We start from the raw sequence: 19,030 nt of genomic DNA, 5'->3' as shown, positions 1-19,030 counted from the left end.
ACGAGTTCCAGCGCACTCGCCTTTTCAGTTGCAGCTGGAAATCCTTGGCTTGCTTGCTTGACACGTTCCTTCGTTGTTCACTGTGCCCAGTCGTCCAGCCCGGCCCGGCCAACTGACGAACAAAGCAAAGCGTCAATCATTAACCATCCACCATTCACAGGGCCAACACTTGCACTTTTTCGGGGGCGAGCGCGAACGCAGGCCCCCACTACCAGAAATTATACGCTCGAGTTACCCACATTTGGGGTAATCGCAAGGGTCAACCCGATCGAAGTGCAATGAAAGGGCCTCGCCTTGAGAGGACTGCCTCCTTGATCACAGTACCTCCCGCGTCAGGTAAGTATGAAAATTCTTGACGCGGGGGCCGTCAAAGGCAAACCTCCTTACCTCTATATCCTTGTGGTAGTGCTTTGCGGGCGTGCTAGAACCTCCAGCCTCACTTCTAGGCGGCTCTAGAGTAGCTTCCCTCCTCAGTCTGTGCCTGTCGACAGAGAAAAACGCCAGACATTAGTGTCAGGAGGAGGCTTTCTTTGATTTCTTTCTTTGATTGAATGAAGGTTTCTTCCCCGAGGGGAAGTGGGCCGCACTCGGAGGTAGTGCTATACCGAGGCAACCCGTGGCTGGGACGAGGCAAGCCTCTTTTCCACAGCCCAGTTCCAAAAATCAGTTTAATATATGAGCTGCTCAATGAGCAGCGTATCAGATATTAAGCTGATAAGAACAGATACTACACTTGATCTTAGCCAAAAGGCCGAGAAGCGATACCGGACCTTCCCTTCCCTAGGAGGGTGGTCCAGGGTTTCCCCCTTTGAGATATGGTGGTCAATATGCTGTCGCCGAGGGGCCTGGAGCCGACTGTAGGCCGACGCCATGGAGCAAGTTGCCGTCGTAGACGCACTTGTTCTACAACACAAGTCCACAAAAATCAGCAGCAAAGTTGATAACGTGCCTCCAGGGGTGAGTGAGATCAAACACCTTTTTGCCCTCCAAAACGAGGCAACATGTTAAAGACCCGTAATGACTCCGTTACTAAGATAGCGCTACAGACACAGGCAGAAAAAAAAACGGCTACGTTATCAACATTCGCTCTCCACGTGCATACAACTTGCAGAGAAGTCAAGAAATGCCTGCTAAAAGATTGCTGGTTGCTATTATTGCTTTGCTTTTGCTTTGGTGGCTCGTTTAAAAGACTAAATTTTCACCCCTTTCTCTTGTCTACGACCATACCACAGGGAAAGCACCGGTTCTCGTCCGATCACCGAAGTTAAGCCCTGTCGGGCGGGGTTAGTACTTGGATGGGTGACCGCCTGGGAATACCCCGTGTTGTAGACTTTTCATTTTCTCGGCCGTTTTATTTTGCATATGTTCATTTTTTCTTTCTTTTACTACAACCTTTGGCTATTCCAGTGGCTGGAAAGCACAAATAACTTTTTACACATTTCAGGAGACTCAAAAGATAGCTAGAAAACATGAAAAGTACCCTTAAAATGATCGCGGGATAAATTAGAATCGAAGTCTCGCGCGCTAACGTTCGCGTGCGAAACGGTTATTTATGACATCAAATTGGCGTGTGTGACATCAAATAATTCGAAGCAAAATGATATTCTGCCTTGCCGAACGGTTTTCAAGCAGCTAAAAGTGCGGAAAACTACGCCAATTCCCAAAGAAATGCGCCCGATCAACAACGGCAAAGCAAACAACACACGCGAGCCGTTGCATATTAACGGTCGACACGAATTCGAGCCGTCAAAACAATTCTATTCATGACTTGACTTGGAGAATGACGGAGGCTCGGACCGTTGTCTAGTTTAGTCAACGAACCACCAACACAACAATCGTAAGGTAGAAATCAACTCACGGTTTGGCCAGCACTTCTCCTGTTACTTTCCTTGTCCTTTGCTCTTTCCATACTGTAAGTCGACGAACGTTACTTCGAGGACAAACTTGGCGGGGATCGAGTCAATGATTGACCGCCTGCCGAAACAAACGCAAATCGGAAAAGCCACCTTCTTCAGTTCAGTACAACATAGATGCATGACAACACGAGTTCCAGCGCACTCGCCTTTTCAGTTGCAGCTGGAAATCCTTGGCTTGCTTGCTTGACACGTTCCTTCGTTGTTCACTGTGCCCAGTCGTCCAGCCCGGCCCGGCCAACTGACGAACAAAGCAAAGCGTCAATCATTAACCATCCACCATTCACAGGGCCAACACTTGCACTTTTTCGGGGGCGAGCGCGAACGCAGGCCCCCACTACCAGAAATTATACGCTCGAGTTACCCACATTTGGGGTAATCGCAAGGGTCAACCCGATCGAAGTGCAATGAAAGGGCCTCGCCTTGAGAGGACTGCCTCCTTGATCACAGTACCTCCCGCGTCAGGTAAGTATGAAAATTCTTGACGCGGGGGCCGTCAAAGGCAAACCTCCTTACCTCTATATCCTTGTGGTAGTGCTTTGCGGGCGTGCTAGAACCTCCAGCCTCACTTCTAGGCGGCTCTAGAGTAGCTTCCCTCCTCAGTCTGTGCCTGTCGACAGAGAAAAACGCCAGACATTAGTGTCAGGAGGAGGCTTTCTTTGATTTCTTTCTTTGATTGAATGAAGGTTTCTTCCCCGAGGGGAAGTGGGCCGCACTCGGAGGTAGTGCTATACCGAGGCAACCCGTGGCTGGGACGAGGCAAGCCTCTTTTCCACAGCCCAGTTCCAAAAATCAGTTTAATATATGAGCTGCTCAATGAGCAGCGTATCAGATATTAAGCTGATAAGAACAGATACTACACTTGATCTTAGCCAAAAGGCCGAGAAGCGATACCGGACCTTCCCTTCCCTAGGAGGGTGGTCCAGGGTTTCCCCCTTTGAGATATGGTGGTCAATATGCTGTCGCCGAGGGGCCTGGAGCCGACTGTAGGCCGACGCCATGGAGCAAGTTGCCGTCGTAGACGCACTTGTTCTACAACACAAGTCCACAAAAATCAGCAGCAAAGTTGATAACGTGCCTCCAGGGGTGAGTGAGATCAAACACCTTTTTGCCCTCCAAAACGAGGCAACATGTTAAAGACCCGTAATGACTCCGTTACTAAGATAGCGCTACAGACACAGGCAGAAAAAAAAACGGCTACGTTATCAACATTCGCTCTCCACGTGCATACAACTTGCAGAGAAGTCAAGAAATGCCTGCTAAAAGATTGCTGGTTGCTATTATTGCTTTGCTTTTGCTTTGGTGGCTCGTTTAAAAGACTAAATTTTCACCCCTTTCTCTTGTCTACGACCATACCACAGGGAAAGCACCGGTTCTCGTCCGATCACCGAAGTTAAGCCCTGTCGGGCGGGGTTAGTACTTGGATGGGTGACCGCCTGGGAATACCCCGTGTTGTAGACTTTTCATTTTCTCGGCCGTTTTATTTTGCATATGTTCATTTTTTCTTTCTTTTACTACAACCTTTGGCTATTCCAGTGGCTGGAAAGCACAAATAACTTTTTACACATTTCAGGAGACTCAAAAGATAGCTAGAAAACATGAAAAGTACCCTTAAAATGATCGCGGGATAAATTAGAATCGAAGTCTCGCGCGCTAACGTTCGCGTGCGAAACGGTTATTTATGACATCAAATTGGCGTGTGTGACATCAAATAATTCGAAGCAAAATGATATTCTGCCTTGCCGAACGGTTTTCAAGCAGCTAAAAGTGCGGAAAACTACGCCAATTCCCAAAGAAATGCGCCCGATCAACAACGGCAAAGCAAACAACACACGCGAGCCGTTGCATATTAACGGTCGACACGAATTCGAGCCGTCAAAACAATTCTATTCATGACTTGACTTGGAGAATGACGGAGGCTCGGACCGTTGTCTAGTTTAGTCAACGAACCACCAACACAACAATCGTAAGGTAGAAATCAACTCACGGTTTGGCCAGCACTTCTCCTGTTACTTTCCTTGTCCTTTGCTCTTTCCATACTGTAAGTCGACGAACGTTACTTCGAGGACAAACTTGGCGGGGATCGAGTCAATGATTGACCGCCTGCCGAAACAAACGCAAATCGGAAAAGCCACCTTCTTCAGTTCAGTACAACATAGATGCATGACAACACGAGTTCCAGCGCACTCGCCTTTTCAGTTGCAGCTGGAAATCCTTGGCTTGCTTGCTTGACACGTTCCTTCGTTGTTCACTGTGCCCAGTCGTCCAGCCCGGCCCGGCCAACTGACGAACAAAGCAAAGCGTCAATCATTAACCATCCACCATTCACAGGGCCAACACTTGCACTTTTTCGGGGGCGAGCGCGAACGCAGGCCCCCACTACCAGAAATTATACGCTCGAGTTACCCACATTTGGGGTAATCGCAAGGGTCAACCCGATCGAAGTGCAATGAAAGGGCCTCGCCTTGAGAGGACTGCCTCCTTGATCACAGTACCTCCCGCGTCAGGTAAGTATGAAAATTCTTGACGCGGGGGCCGTCAAAGGCAAACCTCCTTACCTCTATATCCTTGTGGTAGTGCTTTGCGGGCGTGCTAGAACCTCCAGCCTCACTTCTAGGCGGCTCTAGAGTAGCTTCCCTCCTCAGTCTGTGCCTGTCGACAGAGAAAAACGCCAGACATTAGTGTCAGGAGGAGGCTTTCTTTGATTTCTTTCTTTGATTGAATGAAGGTTTCTTCCCCGAGGGGAAGTGGGCCGCACTCGGAGGTAGTGCTATACCGAGGCAACCCGTGGCTGGGACGAGGCAAGCCTCTTTTCCACAGCCCAGTTCCAAAAATCAGTTTAATATATGAGCTGCTCAATGAGCAGCGTATCAGATATTAAGCTGATAAGAACAGATACTACACTTGATCTTAGCCAAAAGGCCGAGAAGCGATACCGGACCTTCCCTTCCCTAGGAGGGTGGTCCAGGGTTTCCCCCTTTGAGATATGGTGGTCAATATGCTGTCGCCGAGGGGCCTGGAGCCGACTGTAGGCCGACGCCATGGAGCAAGTTGCCGTCGTAGACGCACTTGTTCTACAACACAAGTCCACAAAAATCAGCAGCAAAGTTGATAACGTGCCTCCAGGGGTGAGTGAGATCAAACACCTTTTTGCCCTCCAAAACGAGGCAACATGTTAAAGACCCGTAATGACTCCGTTACTAAGATAGCGCTACAGACACAGGCAGAAAAAAAAACGGCTACGTTATCAACATTCGCTCTCCACGTGCATACAACTTGCAGAGAAGTCAAGAAATGCCTGCTAAAAGATTGCTGGTTGCTATTATTGCTTTGCTTTTGCTTTGGTGGCTCGTTTAAAAGACTAAATTTTCACCCCTTTCTCTTGTCTACGACCATACCACAGGGAAAGCACCGGTTCTCGTCCGATCACCGAAGTTAAGCCCTGTCGGGCGGGGTTAGTACTTGGATGGGTGACCGCCTGGGAATACCCCGTGTTGTAGACTTTTCATTTTCTCGGCCGTTTTATTTTGCATATGTTCATTTTTTCTTTCTTTTACTACAACCTTTGGCTATTCCAGTGGCTGGAAAGCACAAATAACTTTTTACACATTTCAGGAGACTCAAAAGATAGCTAGAAAACATGAAAAGTACCCTTAAAATGATCGCGGGATAAATTAGAATCGAAGTCTCGCGCGCTAACGTTCGCGTGCGAAACGGTTATTTATGACATCAAATTGGCGTGTGTGACATCAAATAATTCGAAGCAAAATGATATTCTGCCTTGCCGAACGGTTTTCAAGCAGCTAAAAGTGCGGAAAACTACGCCAATTCCCAAAGAAATGCGCCCGATCAACAACGGCAAAGCAAACAACACACGCGAGCCGTTGCATATTAACGGTCGACACGAATTCGAGCCGTCAAAACAATTCTATTCATGACTTGACTTGGAGAATGACGGAGGCTCGGACCGTTGTCTAGTTTAGTCAACGAACCACCAACACAACAATCGTAAGGTAGAAATCAACTCACGGTTTGGCCAGCACTTCTCCTGTTACTTTCCTTGTCCTTTGCTCTTTCCATACTGTAAGTCGACGAACGTTACTTCGAGGACAAACTTGGCGGGGATCGAGTCAATGATTGACCGCCTGCCGAAACAAACGCAAATCGGAAAAGCCACCTTCTTCAGTTCAGTACAACATAGATGCATGACAACACGAGTTCCAGCGCACTCGCCTTTTCAGTTGCAGCTGGAAATCCTTGGCTTGCTTGCTTGACACGTTCCTTCGTTGTTCACTGTGCCCAGTCGTCCAGCCCGGCCCGGCCAACTGACGAACAAAGCAAAGCGTCAATCATTAACCATCCACCATTCACAGGGCCAACACTTGCACTTTTTCGGGGGCGAGCGCGAACGCAGGCCCCCACTACCAGAAATTATACGCTCGAGTTACCCACATTTGGGGTAATCGCAAGGGTCAACCCGATCGAAGTGCAATGAAAGGGCCTCGCCTTGAGAGGACTGCCTCCTTGATCACAGTACCTCCCGCGTCAGGTAAGTATGAAAATTCTTGACGCGGGGGCCGTCAAAGGCAAACCTCCTTACCTCTATATCCTTGTGGTAGTGCTTTGCGGGCGTGCTAGAACCTCCAGCCTCACTTCTAGGCGGCTCTAGAGTAGCTTCCCTCCTCAGTCTGTGCCTGTCGACAGAGAAAAACGCCAGACATTAGTGTCAGGAGGAGGCTTTCTTTGATTTCTTTCTTTGATTGAATGAAGGTTTCTTCCCCGAGGGGAAGTGGGCCGCACTCGGAGGTAGTGCTATACCGAGGCAACCCGTGGCTGGGACGAGGCAAGCCTCTTTTCCACAGCCCAGTTCCAAAAATCAGTTTAATATATGAGCTGCTCAATGAGCAGCGTATCAGATATTAAGCTGATAAGAACAGATACTACACTTGATCTTAGCCAAAAGGCCGAGAAGCGATACCGGACCTTCCCTTCCCTAGGAGGGTGGTCCAGGGTTTCCCCCTTTGAGATATGGTGGTCAATATGCTGTCGCCGAGGGGCCTGGAGCCGACTGTAGGCCGACGCCATGGAGCAAGTTGCCGTCGTAGACGCACTTGTTCTACAACACAAGTCCACAAAAATCAGCAGCAAAGTTGATAACGTGCCTCCAGGGGTGAGTGAGATCAAACACCTTTTTGCCCTCCAAAACGAGGCAACATGTTAAAGACCCGTAATGACTCCGTTACTAAGATAGCGCTACAGACACAGGCAGAAAAAAAAACGGCTACGTTATCAACATTCGCTCTCCACGTGCATACAACTTGCAGAGAAGTCAAGAAATGCCTGCTAAAAGATTGCTGGTTGCTATTATTGCTTTGCTTTTGCTTTGGTGGCTCGTTTAAAAGACTAAATTTTCACCCCTTTCTCTTGTCTACGACCATACCACAGGGAAAGCACCGGTTCTCGTCCGATCACCGAAGTTAAGCCCTGTCGGGCGGGGTTAGTACTTGGATGGGTGACCGCCTGGGAATACCCCGTGTTGTAGACTTTTCATTTTCTCGGCCGTTTTATTTTGCATATGTTCATTTTTTCTTTCTTTTACTACAACCTTTGGCTATTCCAGTGGCTGGAAAGCACAAATAACTTTTTACACATTTCAGGAGACTCAAAAGATAGCTAGAAAACATGAAAAGTACCCTTAAAATGATCGCGGGATAAATTAGAATCGAAGTCTCGCGCGCTAACGTTCGCGTGCGAAACGGTTATTTATGACATCAAATTGGCGTGTGTGACATCAAATAATTCGAAGCAAAATGATATTCTGCCTTGCCGAACGGTTTTCAAGCAGCTAAAAGTGCGGAAAACTACGCCAATTCCCAAAGAAATGCGCCCGATCAACAACGGCAAAGCAAACAACACACGCGAGCCGTTGCATATTAACGGTCGACACGAATTCGAGCCGTCAAAACAATTCTATTCATGACTTGACTTGGAGAATGACGGAGGCTCGGACCGTTGTCTAGTTTAGTCAACGAACCACCAACACAACAATCGTAAGGTAGAAATCAACTCACGGTTTGGCCAGCACTTCTCCTGTTACTTTCCTTGTCCTTTGCTCTTTCCATACTGTAAGTCGACGAACGTTACTTCGAGGACAAACTTGGCGGGGATCGAGTCAATGATTGACCGCCTGCCGAAACAAACGCAAATCGGAAAAGCCACCTTCTTCAGTTCAGTACAACATAGATGCATGACAACACGAGTTCCAGCGCACTCGCCTTTTCAGTTGCAGCTGGAAATCCTTGGCTTGCTTGCTTGACACGTTCCTTCGTTGTTCACTGTGCCCAGTCGTCCAGCCCGGCCCGGCCAACTGACGAACAAAGCAAAGCGTCAATCATTAACCATCCACCATTCACAGGGCCAACACTTGCACTTTTTCGGGGGCGAGCGCGAACGCAGGCCCCCACTACCAGAAATTATACGCTCGAGTTACCCACATTTGGGGTAATCGCAAGGGTCAACCCGATCGAAGTGCAATGAAAGGGCCTCGCCTTGAGAGGACTGCCTCCTTGATCACAGTACCTCCCGCGTCAGGTAAGTATGAAAATTCTTGACGCGGGGGCCGTCAAAGGCAAACCTCCTTACCTCTATATCCTTGTGGTAGTGCTTTGCGGGCGTGCTAGAACCTCCAGCCTCACTTCTAGGCGGCTCTAGAGTAGCTTCCCTCCTCAGTCTGTGCCTGTCGACAGAGAAAAACGCCAGACATTAGTGTCAGGAGGAGGCTTTCTTTGATTTCTTTCTTTGATTGAATGAAGGTTTCTTCCCCGAGGGGAAGTGGGCCGCACTCGGAGGTAGTGCTATACCGAGGCAACCCGTGGCTGGGACGAGGCAAGCCTCTTTTCCACAGCCCAGTTCCAAAAATCAGTTTAATATATGAGCTGCTCAATGAGCAGCGTATCAGATATTAAGCTGATAAGAACAGATACTACACTTGATCTTAGCCAAAAGGCCGAGAAGCGATACCGGACCTTCCCTTCCCTAGGAGGGTGGTCCAGGGTTTCCCCCTTTGAGATATGGTGGTCAATATGCTGTCGCCGAGGGGCCTGGAGCCGACTGTAGGCCGACGCCATGGAGCAAGTTGCCGTCGTAGACGCACTTGTTCTACAACACAAGTCCACAAAAATCAGCAGCAAAGTTGATAACGTGCCTCCAGGGGTGAGTGAGATCAAACACCTTTTTGCCCTCCAAAACGAGGCAACATGTTAAAGACCCGTAATGACTCCGTTACTAAGATAGCGCTACAGACACAGGCAGAAAAAAAAAACGGCTACGTTATCAACATTCGCTCTCCACGTGCATACAACTTGCAGAGAAGTCAAGAAATGCCTGCTAAAAGATTGCTGGTTGCTATTATTGCTTTGCTTTTGCTTTGGTGGCTCGTTTAAAAGACTAAATTTTCACCCCTTTCTCTTGTCTACGACCATACCACAGGGAAAGCACCGGTTCTCGTCCGATCACCGAAGTTAAGCCCTGTCGGGCGGGGTTAGTACTTGGATGGGTGACCGCCTGGGAATACCCCGTGTTGTAGACTTTTCATTTTCTCGGCCGTTTTATTTTGCATATGTTCATTTTTTCTTTCTTTTACTACAACCTTTGGCTATTCCAGTGGCTGGAAAGCACAAATAACTTTTTACACATTTCAGGAGACTCAAAAGATAGCTAGAAAACATGAAAAGTACCCTTAAAATGATCGCGGGATAAATTAGAATCGAAGTCTCGCGCGCTAACGTTCGCGTGCGAAACGGTTATTTATGACATCAAATTGGCGTGTGTGACATCAAATAATTCGAAGCAAAATGATATTCTGCCTTGCCGAACGGTTTTCAAGCAGCTAAAAGTGCGGAAAACTACGCCAATTCCCAAAGAAATGCGCCCGATCAACAACGGCAAAGCAAACAACACACGCGAGCCGTTGCATATTAACGGTCGACACGAATTCGAGCCGTCAAAACAATTCTATTCATGACTTGACTTGGAGAATGACGGAGGCTCGGACCGTTGTCTAGTTTAGTCAACGAACCACCAACACAACAATCGTAAGGTAGAAATCAACTCACGGTTTGGCCAGCACTTCTCCTGTTACTTTCCTTGTCCTTTGCTCTTTCCATACTGTAAGTCGACGAACGTTACTTCGAGGACAAACTTGGCGGGGATCGAGTCAATGATTGACCGCCTGCCGAAACAAACGCAAATCGGAAAAGCCACCTTCTTCAGTTCAGTACAACATAGATGCATGACAACACGAGTTCCAGCGCACTCGCCTTTTCAGTTGCAGCTGGAAATCCTTGGCTTGCTTGCTTGACACGTTCCTTCGTTGTTCACTGTGCCCAGTCGTCCAGCCCGGCCCGGCCAACTGACGAACAAAGCAAAGCGTCAATCATTAACCATCCACCATTCACAGGGCCAACACTTGCACTTTTTCGGGGGCGAGCGCGAACGCAGGCCCCCACTACCAGAAATTATACGCTCGAGTTACCCACATTTGGGGTAATCGCAAGGGTCAACCCGATCGAAGTGCAATGAAAGGGCCTCGCCTTGAGAGGACTGCCTCCTTGATCACAGTACCTCCCGCGTCAGGTAAGTATGAAAATTCTTGACGCGGGGGCCGTCAAAGGCAAACCTCCTTACCTCTATATCCTTGTGGTAGTGCTTTGCGGGCGTGCTAGAACCTCCAGCCTCACTTCTAGGCGGCTCTAGAGTAGCTTCCCTCCTCAGTCTGTGCCTGTCGACAGAGAAAAACGCCAGACATTAGTGTCAGGAGGAGGCTTTCTTTGATTTCTTTCTTTGATTGAATGAAGGTTTCTTCCCCGAGGGGAAGTGGGCCGCACTCGGAGGTAGTGCTATACCGAGGCAACCCGTGGCTGGGACGAGGCAAGCCTCTTTTCCACAGCCCAGTTCCAAAAATCAGTTTAATATATGAGCTGCTCAATGAGCAGCGTATCAGATATTAAGCTGATAAGAACAGATACTACACTTGATCTTAGCCAAAAGGCCGAGAAGCGATACCGGACCTTCCCTTCCCTAGGAGGGTGGTCCAGGGTTTCCCCCTTTGAGATATGGTGGTCAATATGCTGTCGCCGAGGGGCCTGGAGCCGACTGTAGGCCGACGCCATGGAGCAAGTTGCCGTCGTAGACGCACTTGTTCTACAACACAAGTCCACAAAAATCAGCAGCAAAGTTGATAACGTGCCTCCAGGGGTGAGTGAGATCAAACACCTTTTTGCCCTCCAAAACGAGGCAACATGTTAAAGACCCGTAATGACTCCGTTACTAAGATAGCGCTACAGACACAGGCAGAAAAAAAAACGGCTACGTTATCAACATTCGCTCTCCACGTGCATACAACTTGCAGAGAAGTCAAGAAATGCCTGCTAAAAGATTGCTGGTTGCTATTATTGCTTTGCTTTTGCTTTGGTGGCTCGTTTAAAAGACTAAATTTTCACCCCTTTCTCTTGTCTACGACCATACCACAGGGAAAGCACCGGTTCTCGTCCGATCACCGAAGTTAAGCCCTGTCGGGCGGGGTTAGTACTTGGATGGGTGACCGCCTGGGAATACCCCGTGTTGTAGACTTTTCATTTTCTCGGCCGTTTTATTTTGCATATGTTCATTTTTTCTTTCTTTACTACAACCTTTGGCTATTCCAAGTGGCTGGAAAGCACAAATAACTTTTTACACATTTCAGGAGACTCAAAAGATAGCTAGAAAACATGAAAAGTACCCTTAAAATGATCGCGGGATAAATTAGAATCGAAGTCTCGCGCGCTAACGTTCGCGTGCGAAACGGTTATTTATGACATCAAATTGGCGTGTGTGACATCAAATAATTCGAAGCAAAATGATATTCTGCCTTGCCGAACGGTTTTCAAGCAGCTAAAAGTGCGGAAAACTACGCCAATTCCCAAAGAAATGCGCCCGATCAACAACGGCAAAGCAAACAACACACGCGAGCCGTTGCATATTAACGGTCGACACGAATTCGAGCCGTCAAAACAATTCTATTCATGACTTGACTTGGAGAATGACGGAGGCTCGGACCGTTGTCTAGTTTAGTCAACGAACCACCAACACAACAATCGTAAGGTAGAAATCAACTCACGGTTTGGCCAGCACTTCTCCTGTTACTTTCCTTGTCCTTTGCTCTTTCCATACTGTAAGTCGACGAACGTTACTTCGAGGACAAACTTGGCGGGGATCGAGTCAATGATTGACCGCCTGCCGAAACAAACGCAAATCGGAAAAGCCACCTTCTTCAGTTCAGTACAACATAGATGCATGACAACACGAGTTCCAGCGCACTCGCCTTTTCAGTTGCAGCTGGAAATCCTTGGCTTGCTTGCTTGACACGTTCCTTCGTTGTTCACTGTGCCCAGTCGTCCAGCCCGGCCCGGCCAACTGACGAACAAAGCAAAGCGTCAATCATTAACCATCCACCATTCACAGGGCCAACACTTGCACTTTTTCGGGGGCGAGCGCGAACGCAGGCCCCCACTACCAGAAATTATACGCTCGAGTTACCCACATTTGGGGTAATCGCAAGGGTCAACCCGATCGAAGTGCAATGAAAGGGCCTCGCCTTGAGAGGACTGCCTCCTTGATCACAGTACCTCCCGCGTCAGGTAAGTATGAAAATTCTTGACGCGGGGGCCGTCAAAGGCAAACCTCCTTACCTCTATATCCTTGTGGTAGTGCTTTGCGGGCGTGCTAGAACCTCCAGCCTCACTTCTAGGCGGCTCTAGAGTAGCTTCCCTCCTCAGTCTGTGCCTGTCGACAGAGAAAAACGCCAGACATTAGTGTCAGGAGGAGGCTTTCTTTGATTTCTTTCTTTGATTGAATGAAGGTTTCTTCCCCGAGGGGAAGTGGGCCGCACTCGGAGGTAGTGCTATACCGAGGCAACCCGTGGCTGGGACGAGGCAAGCCTCTTTTCCACAGCCCAGTTCCAAAAATCAGTTTAATATATGAGCTGCTCAATGAGCAGCGTATCAGATATTAAGCTGATAAGAACAGATACTACACTTGATCTTAGCCAAAAGGCCGAGAAGCGATACCGGACCTTCCCTTCCTAGGAGGGTGGTCCAGGGTTTCCCCCTTTGAGATATGGTGGTCAATATGCTGTCGCCGAGGGGCCTGGAGCCGACTGTAGGCCGACGCCATGGAGCAAGTTGCCGTCGTAGACGCACTTGTTCTACAACACAAGTCCACAAAAATCAGCAGCAAAGTTGATAACGTGCCTCCAGGGGTGAGTGAGATCAAACACCTTTTTGCCCTCCAAAACGAGGCAACATGTTAAAGACCCGTAATGACTCCGTTACTAAGATAGCGCTACAGACACAGGCAGAAAAAAAAAACGGCTACGTTATCAACATTCGCTCTCCACGTGCATACAACTTGCAGAGAAGTCAAGAAATGCCTGCTAAAAGATTGCTGGTTGCTATTATTGCTTTGCTTTTGCTTTGGTGGCTCGTTTAAAAGACTAAATTTTCACCCCTTTCTCTTGTCTACGACCATACCACAGGGAAAGCACCGGTTCTCGTCCGATCACCGAAGTTAAGCCCTGTCGGGCGGGGTTAGTACTTGGATGGGTGACCGCCTGGGAATACCCCGTGTTGTAGACTTTTCATTTTCTCGGCCGTTTTATTTTGCATATGTTCATTTTTCTTTCTTTTACTACAACCTTTGGCTATTCCAGTGGCTGGAAAGCACAAATAACTTTTTACACATTTCAGGAGACTCAAAAGATAGCTAGAAAACATGAAAAGTACCCTTAAAATGATCGCGGGATAAATTAGAATCGAAGTCTCGCGCGCTAACGTTCGCGTGCGAAACGGTTATTTATGACATCAAATTGGCGTGTGTGACATCAAATAATTCGAAGCAAAATGATATTCTGCCTTGCCGAACGGTTTTCAAGCAGCTAAAAGTGCGGAAACTACGCCAATTCCCAAAGAAATGCGCCCGATCAACAACGGCAAAGCAAACAACACACGCGAGCCGTTGCATATTAACGGTCGACACGAATTCGAGCCGTCAAAACAATTCTATTCATGACTTGACTTGGAGAATGACGGAGGCTCGGACCGTTGTCTAGTTTAGTCAACGAACCACCAACACAACAATCGTAAGGTAGAAATCAACTCACGGTTTGGCCAGCACTTCTCCTGTTACTTTCCTTGTCCTTTGCTCTTTCCATACTGTAAGTCGACGAACGTTACTTCGAGGACAAACTTGGCGGGGATCGAGTCAATGATTGACCGCCTGCCGAAACAAACGCAAATCGGAAAAGCCACCTTCTTCAGTTCAGTACAACATAGATGCATGACAACACGAGTTCCAGCGCACTCGCCTTTTCAGTTGCAGCTGGAAATCCTTGGCTTGCTTGCTTGACACGTTCCTTCGTTGTTCACTGTGCCCAGTCGTCCAGCCCGGCCCGGCCAACTGACGAACAAAGCAAAGCGTCAATCATTAACCATCCACCATTCACAGGGCCAACACTTGCACTTTTTCGGGGGCGAGCGCGAACGCAGGCCCCACTACCAGAAATTATACGCTCGAGTTACCCACATTTGGGGTAATCGCAAGGGTCAACCCGATCGAAGTGCAATGAAAGGGCCTCGCCTTGAGAGGACTGCCTCCTTGATCACAGTACCTCCCGCGTCAGGTAAGTATGAAAATTCTTGACGCGGGGGCCGTCAAAGGCAAACCTCCTTACCTCTATATCCTTGTGGTAGTGCTTTGCGGGCGTGCTAGAACCTCCAGCCTCACTTCTAGGCGGCTCTAGAGTAGCTTCCCTCCTCAGTCTGTGCCTGTCGACAGAGAAAAACGCCAGACATTAGTGTCAGGAGGAGGCTTTCTTTGATTTCTTTCTTTGATTGAATGAAGGTTTCTTCCCCGAGGGGAAGTGGGCCGCACTCGGAGGTAGTGCTATACCGAGGCAACCCGTGGCTGGGACGAGGCAAGCCTCTTTTCCACAGCCCAGTTCCAAAAATCAGTTTAATATATGAGCTGCTCAATGAGCAGCGTATCAGATATTAAGCTGATAAGAACAGATACTACACTTGATCTTAGCCAAAAGGCCGAGAAGCGATACCGGACCTTCCCTTCCCTAGGAGGGTGGTCCAGGGTTTCCCCTTTGAGATATGGTGGTCAATATGCTGTCGCCGAGGGGCCTGGAGCCGACTGTAGGCCGACGCCATGGAGCAAGTTGCCGTCGTAGACGCACTTGTTCTACAACACAAGTCCACAAAAATCAGCAGCAAAGTTGATAACGTGCCTCCAGGGGTGAGTGAGATCAAACACCTTTTTGCCCTCCAAAACGAGGCAACATGTTAAAGACCCGTAATGACTCCGTTACTAAGATAGCGCTACAGACACAGGCAGAAAAAAAAACGGCTACGTTATCAACATTCGCTCTCCACGTGCATACAACTTGCAGAGAAGTCAAGAAATGCCTGCTAAAAGATTGCTGGTTGCTATTATTGCTTTGCTTTTGCTTTGGTGGCTCGTTTAAAAGACTAAATTTTCACCCCTTTCTCTTGTCTACGACCATACCACAGGGAAAGCACCGGTTCTCGTCCGATCACCGAAGTTAAGCCCTGTCGGGCGGGGTTAGTACTTGGATGGGTGACCGCCTGGGAATACCCCGTGTTGTAGACTTTTCATTTTCTCGGCCGTTTTATTTTGCATATGTTCATTTTTTCTTTCTTTTACTACAACCTTTGGCTATTCCAGTGGCTGGAAAGCACAAATAACTTTTTACACATTTCAGGAGACTCAAAAGATAGCTAGAAAACATGAAAAGTACCCTTAAAATGATCGCGGGATAAATTAGAATCGAAGTCTCGCGCGCTAACGTTCGCGTGCGAAACGGTTATTTATGACATCAAATTGGCGTGTGTGACATCAAATAATTCGAAGCAAAATGATATTCTGCCTTGCCGAACGGTTTTCAAGCAGCTAAAAGTGCGGAAAACTACGCCAATTCCCAAAGAAATGCGCCCGATCAACAACGGCAAAGCAAACAACACACGCGAGCCGTTGCATATTAACGGTCGACACGAATTCGAGCCGTCAAAACAATTCTATTCATGACTTGACTTGGAGAATGACGGAGGCTCGGACCGTTGTCTAGTTTAGTCAACGAACCACCAACACAACAATCGTAAGGTAGAAATCAACTCACGGTTTGGCCAGCACTTCTCCTGTTACTTTCCTTGTCCTTTGCTCTTTCCATACTGTAAGTCGACGAACGTTACTTCGAGGACAAACTTGGCGGGGATCGAGTCAATGATTGACCGCCTGCCGAAACAAACGCAAATCGGAAAAGCCACCTTCTTCAGTTCAGTACAACATAGATGCATGACAACACGAGTTCCAGCGCACTCGCCTTTTCAGTTGCAGCTGAAATCCTTGGCTTGCTTGCTTGACACGTTCCTTCGTTGTTCACTGTGCCCAGTCGTCCAGCCCGGCCCGGCCAACTGACGAACAAAGCAAAGCGTCAATCATTAACCATCCACCATTCACAGGGCCAACACTTGCACTTTTTCGGGGGCGAGCGCGAACGCAGGCCCCCACTACCAGAAATTATACGCTCGAGTTACCCACATTTGGGGTAATCGCAAGGGTCAACCCGATCGAAGTGCAATGAAAGGGCCTCGCCTTGAGAGGACTGCCTCCTTGATCACAGTACCTCCCGCGTCAGGTAAGTATGAAAATTCTTGACGCGGGGGCCGTCAAAGGCAAACCTCCTTACCTCTATATCCTTGTGGTAGTGCTTTGCGGGCGTGCTAGAACCTCCAGCCTCACTTCTAGGCGGCTCTAGAGTAGCTTCCCTCCTCAGTCTGTGCCTGTCGACAGAGAAAAACGCCAGACATTAGTGTCAGGAGGAGGCTTTCTTTGATTTCTTTCTTTGATTGAATGAAGGTTTCTTCCCCGAGGGGAAGTGGGCCGCACTCGGAGGTAGTGCTATACCGAGGCAACCCGTGGCTGGGACGAGGCAAGCCTCTTTTCCACAGCCCAGTTCCAAAAATCAGTTTAATATATGAGCTGCTCAATGAGCAGCGTATCAGATATTAAGCTGATAAGAACAGATACTACACTTGATCTTAGCCAAAAGGCCGAGAAGCGATACCGGACCTTCCCTTCCCTAGGAGGGTGGTCCAGGGTTTCCCCCTTTGAGATATGGTGGTCAATATGCTGTCGCCGAGGGGCCTGGAGCCGACTGTAGGCCGACGCCATGGAGCAAGTTGCCGTCGTAGACGCACTTGTTCTACAACACAAGTCCACAAAAATCAGCAGCAAAGTTGATAACGTGCCTCCAGGGGTGAGTGAGATCAAACACCTTTTTGCCCTCCAAAACGAGGCAACATGTTAAAGACCCGTAATGACTCCGTTACTAAGATAGCGCTACAGACACAGGCAGAAAAAAAAACGGCTACGTTATCAACATTCGCTCTCCACGTGCATACAACTTGCAGAGAAGTCAAGAAATGCCTGCTAAAAGATTGCTGGTTGCTATTATTGCTTTGCTTTTGCTTTGGTGGCTCGTTTAAAAGACTAAATTTTCACCCCTTTCTCTTGTCTACGACCATACCACAGGAAAGCACCGGTTCTCGTCCGATCACCGAAGTTAAGCCCTGTCGGGCGGGGTTAGTACTTGGATGGGTGACCGCCTGGGAATACCCCGTGTTGTAGACTTTTCATTTTCTCGGCCGTTTTATTTTGCATATGTTCATTTTTTCTTTCTTTTACTACAACCTTTGGCTATTCCAGTGGCTGGAAAGCACAAATAACTTTTTACACATTTCAGGAGACTCAAAAGATAGCTAGAAAACATGAAAAGTACCCTTAAAATGATCGCGGGATAAATTAGAATCGAAGTCTCGCGCGCTAACGTTCGCGTGCGAAACGGTTATTTATGACATCAAATTGGCGTGTGTGACATCAAATAATTCGAAGCAAAATGATATTCTGCCTTGCCGAACGGTTTTCAAGCAGCTAAAAGTGCGGAAAACTACGCCAATTCCCAAAGAAATGCGCCCGATCAACAACGGCAAAGCAAACAACACACGCGAGCCGTTGCATATTAACGGTCGACACGAATTCGAGCCGTCAAAACAATTCTATTCATGACTTGACTTGGAGAATGACGGAGGCTCGGACCGTTGTCTAGTTTAGTCAACGAACCACCAACACAACAATCGTAAGGTAGAAATCAACTCACGGTTTGGCCAGCACTTCTCCTGTTACTTTCCTTGTCCTTTGCTCTTTCCATACTGTAAGTCGACGAACGTTACTTCGAGGACAAACTTGGCGGGGATCGAGTCAATGATTGACCGCCTGCCGAAACAAACGCAAATCGGAAAAGCCACCTTCTTCAGTTCAGTACAACATAGATGCATGACAACACGAGTTCCAGCGCACTCGCCTTTTCAGTTGCAGCTGGAAATCCTTGGCTTGCTTGCTTGACACGTTCCTTCGTTGTTCACTGTGCCCAGTCGTCCAGCCCGGCCCGGCCACTGACGAACAAAGCAAAGCGTCAATCATTAACCATCCACCATTCACAGGGCCAACACTTGCACTTTTTCGGGGGCGAGCGCGAACGCAGGCCCCCACTACCAGAAATTATACGCTCGAGTTACCCACATTTGGGGTAATCGCAAGGGTCAACCCGATCGAAGTGCAATGAAAGGGCCTCGCCTTGAGAGGACTGCCTCCTTGATCACAGTACCTCCCGCGTCAGGTAAGTATGAAAATTCTTGACGCGGGGGCCGTCAAAGGCAAACCTCCTTACCTCTATATCCTTGTGGTAGTGCTTTGCGGGCGTGCTAGAACCTCCAGCCTCACTTCTAGGCGGCTCTAGAGTAGCTTCCCTCCTCAGTCTGTGCCTGTCGACAGAGAAAAACGCCAGACATTAGTGTCAGGAGGAGGCTTTCTTTGATTTCTTTCTTTGATTGAATGAAGGTTTCTTCCCCGAGGGGAAGTGGGCCGCACTCGGAGGTAGTGCTATACCGAGGCAACCCGTGGCTGGGACGAGGCAAGCCTCTTTTCCACAGCCCAGTTCC

General features: G+C 48.4%; 28 non-coding genes and 1 pseudogene across 28 annotated transcripts; 9 read left to right on the top strand and 20 right to left on the bottom strand.

Moving 5' to 3' along the window:
* Positions 1-180: 180 nt before the first annotated feature.
* On the bottom strand, positions 181-344 carry LOC149101520 (U1 spliceosomal RNA). Its single transcript, XR_016202923.1, has one exon. It is a non-coding gene; the product is annotated as a U1 spliceosomal RNA (small nuclear RNA).
* Positions 345-571: 227 nt separating this feature from the next.
* Positions 572-763, bottom strand: LOC149101519 (U2 spliceosomal RNA). Its single transcript, XR_016202965.1, has one exon. It is a non-coding gene; the product is annotated as a U2 spliceosomal RNA (small nuclear RNA).
* Positions 764-1,213: 450 nt separating this feature from the next.
* Positions 1,214-1,332, top strand: LOC149101518 (5S ribosomal RNA). Its single transcript, XR_016202943.1, has one exon. It is a non-coding gene; the product is annotated as a 5S ribosomal RNA (ribosomal RNA).
* Positions 1,333-2,222: 890 nt separating this feature from the next.
* Positions 2,223-2,386, bottom strand: LOC149101517 (U1 spliceosomal RNA). Its single transcript, XR_016202922.1, has one exon. It is a non-coding gene; the product is annotated as a U1 spliceosomal RNA (small nuclear RNA).
* A 227-nt stretch (positions 2,387-2,613) lies between these two features.
* Positions 2,614-2,805, bottom strand: LOC149101516 (U2 spliceosomal RNA). Its single transcript, XR_016202964.1, has one exon. It is a non-coding gene; the product is annotated as a U2 spliceosomal RNA (small nuclear RNA).
* Positions 2,806-3,255: 450 nt separating this feature from the next.
* On the top strand, positions 3,256-3,374 carry LOC149101515 (5S ribosomal RNA). Its single transcript, XR_016202942.1, has one exon. It is a non-coding gene; the product is annotated as a 5S ribosomal RNA (ribosomal RNA).
* An 890-nt stretch (positions 3,375-4,264) lies between these two features.
* On the bottom strand, positions 4,265-4,428 carry LOC149101514 (U1 spliceosomal RNA). The gene has a single exon (XR_016202921.1). It is a non-coding gene; the product is annotated as a U1 spliceosomal RNA (small nuclear RNA).
* A 227-nt stretch (positions 4,429-4,655) lies between these two features.
* Positions 4,656-4,847, bottom strand: LOC149101513 (U2 spliceosomal RNA). The gene has a single exon (XR_016202962.1). It is a non-coding gene; the product is annotated as a U2 spliceosomal RNA (small nuclear RNA).
* Positions 4,848-5,297: 450 nt separating this feature from the next.
* Positions 5,298-5,416, top strand: LOC149101512 (5S ribosomal RNA). The gene has a single exon (XR_016202940.1). It is a non-coding gene; the product is annotated as a 5S ribosomal RNA (ribosomal RNA).
* An 890-nt stretch (positions 5,417-6,306) lies between these two features.
* LOC149101511 (U1 spliceosomal RNA) lies at positions 6,307-6,470 on the bottom strand. The gene has a single exon (XR_016202918.1). It is a non-coding gene; the product is annotated as a U1 spliceosomal RNA (small nuclear RNA).
* A 227-nt stretch (positions 6,471-6,697) lies between these two features.
* On the bottom strand, positions 6,698-6,889 carry LOC149101510 (U2 spliceosomal RNA). Its single transcript, XR_016202961.1, has one exon. It is a non-coding gene; the product is annotated as a U2 spliceosomal RNA (small nuclear RNA).
* A 450-nt stretch (positions 6,890-7,339) lies between these two features.
* LOC149101509 (5S ribosomal RNA) lies at positions 7,340-7,458 on the top strand. The gene has a single exon (XR_016202939.1). It is a non-coding gene; the product is annotated as a 5S ribosomal RNA (ribosomal RNA).
* An 890-nt stretch (positions 7,459-8,348) lies between these two features.
* On the bottom strand, positions 8,349-8,512 carry LOC149101508 (U1 spliceosomal RNA). Its single transcript, XR_016202963.1, has one exon. It is a non-coding gene; the product is annotated as a U1 spliceosomal RNA (small nuclear RNA).
* A 227-nt stretch (positions 8,513-8,739) lies between these two features.
* On the bottom strand, positions 8,740-8,931 carry LOC149101507 (U2 spliceosomal RNA). The gene has a single exon (XR_016202960.1). It is a non-coding gene; the product is annotated as a U2 spliceosomal RNA (small nuclear RNA).
* Positions 8,932-9,382: 451 nt separating this feature from the next.
* LOC149101506 (5S ribosomal RNA) lies at positions 9,383-9,501 on the top strand. Its single transcript, XR_016202938.1, has one exon. It is a non-coding gene; the product is annotated as a 5S ribosomal RNA (ribosomal RNA).
* An 890-nt stretch (positions 9,502-10,391) lies between these two features.
* Positions 10,392-10,555, bottom strand: LOC149101505 (U1 spliceosomal RNA). The gene has a single exon (XR_016202952.1). It is a non-coding gene; the product is annotated as a U1 spliceosomal RNA (small nuclear RNA).
* A 227-nt stretch (positions 10,556-10,782) lies between these two features.
* On the bottom strand, positions 10,783-10,974 carry LOC149101504 (U2 spliceosomal RNA). Its single transcript, XR_016202959.1, has one exon. It is a non-coding gene; the product is annotated as a U2 spliceosomal RNA (small nuclear RNA).
* Positions 10,975-11,424: 450 nt separating this feature from the next.
* On the top strand, positions 11,425-11,543 carry LOC149101503 (5S ribosomal RNA). The gene has a single exon (XR_016202937.1). It is a non-coding gene; the product is annotated as a 5S ribosomal RNA (ribosomal RNA).
* An 890-nt stretch (positions 11,544-12,433) lies between these two features.
* Positions 12,434-12,597, bottom strand: LOC149101502 (U1 spliceosomal RNA). Its single transcript, XR_016202941.1, has one exon. It is a non-coding gene; the product is annotated as a U1 spliceosomal RNA (small nuclear RNA).
* Positions 12,598-12,824: 227 nt separating this feature from the next.
* On the bottom strand, positions 12,825-13,016 carry LOC149101501 (U2 spliceosomal RNA). The gene has a single exon (XR_016202958.1). It is a non-coding gene; the product is annotated as a U2 spliceosomal RNA (small nuclear RNA).
* Positions 13,017-13,466: 450 nt separating this feature from the next.
* LOC149101500 (5S ribosomal RNA) lies at positions 13,467-13,585 on the top strand. Its single transcript, XR_016202936.1, has one exon. It is a non-coding gene; the product is annotated as a 5S ribosomal RNA (ribosomal RNA).
* An 888-nt stretch (positions 13,586-14,473) lies between these two features.
* LOC149101499 (U1 spliceosomal RNA) lies at positions 14,474-14,636 on the bottom strand. The gene has a single exon (XR_016202933.1). It is a non-coding gene; the product is annotated as a U1 spliceosomal RNA (small nuclear RNA).
* A 227-nt stretch (positions 14,637-14,863) lies between these two features.
* Positions 14,864-15,055, bottom strand: LOC149101498 (U2 spliceosomal RNA). The gene has a single exon (XR_016202957.1). It is a non-coding gene; the product is annotated as a U2 spliceosomal RNA (small nuclear RNA).
* A 449-nt stretch (positions 15,056-15,504) lies between these two features.
* Positions 15,505-15,623, top strand: LOC149101497 (5S ribosomal RNA). The gene has a single exon (XR_016202935.1). It is a non-coding gene; the product is annotated as a 5S ribosomal RNA (ribosomal RNA).
* An 889-nt stretch (positions 15,624-16,512) lies between these two features.
* LOC149101496 (U1 spliceosomal RNA) lies at positions 16,513-16,676 on the bottom strand. Its single transcript, XR_016202930.1, has one exon. It is a non-coding gene; the product is annotated as a U1 spliceosomal RNA (small nuclear RNA).
* A 227-nt stretch (positions 16,677-16,903) lies between these two features.
* Positions 16,904-17,095, bottom strand: LOC149101495 (U2 spliceosomal RNA). The gene has a single exon (XR_016202956.1). It is a non-coding gene; the product is annotated as a U2 spliceosomal RNA (small nuclear RNA).
* Positions 17,096-17,545: 450 nt separating this feature from the next.
* LOC149101494 (5S ribosomal RNA) lies at positions 17,546-17,663 on the top strand. The gene has a single exon (XR_016202955.1). It is a non-coding gene; the product is annotated as a 5S ribosomal RNA (ribosomal RNA).
* Positions 17,664-18,552: 889 nt separating this feature from the next.
* LOC149101493 (U1 spliceosomal RNA) lies at positions 18,553-18,716 on the bottom strand. The gene has a single exon (XR_016202912.1). It is a non-coding gene; the product is annotated as a U1 spliceosomal RNA (small nuclear RNA).
* A 227-nt stretch (positions 18,717-18,943) lies between these two features.
* On the bottom strand, positions 18,944-19,030 carry LOC149101492 (U2 spliceosomal RNA; annotated as a pseudogene; the record flags this gene model as incomplete).

The sequence above is a fragment of the Orbicella faveolata genome, unplaced genomic scaffold, assembly GCF_042242905.1.
Source record: "Orbicella faveolata isolate gen_17 unplaced genomic scaffold, um_ofav_v1 contig_38, whole genome shotgun sequence".
In the NCBI taxonomy this organism is placed as follows: domain Eukaryota; kingdom Metazoa; phylum Cnidaria; class Anthozoa; order Scleractinia; family Merulinidae; genus Orbicella; species Orbicella faveolata.
The sequence above is the reverse complement of the archived record's forward strand: the minus strand, read 5'-3'. Positions and strand labels throughout refer to the sequence as shown.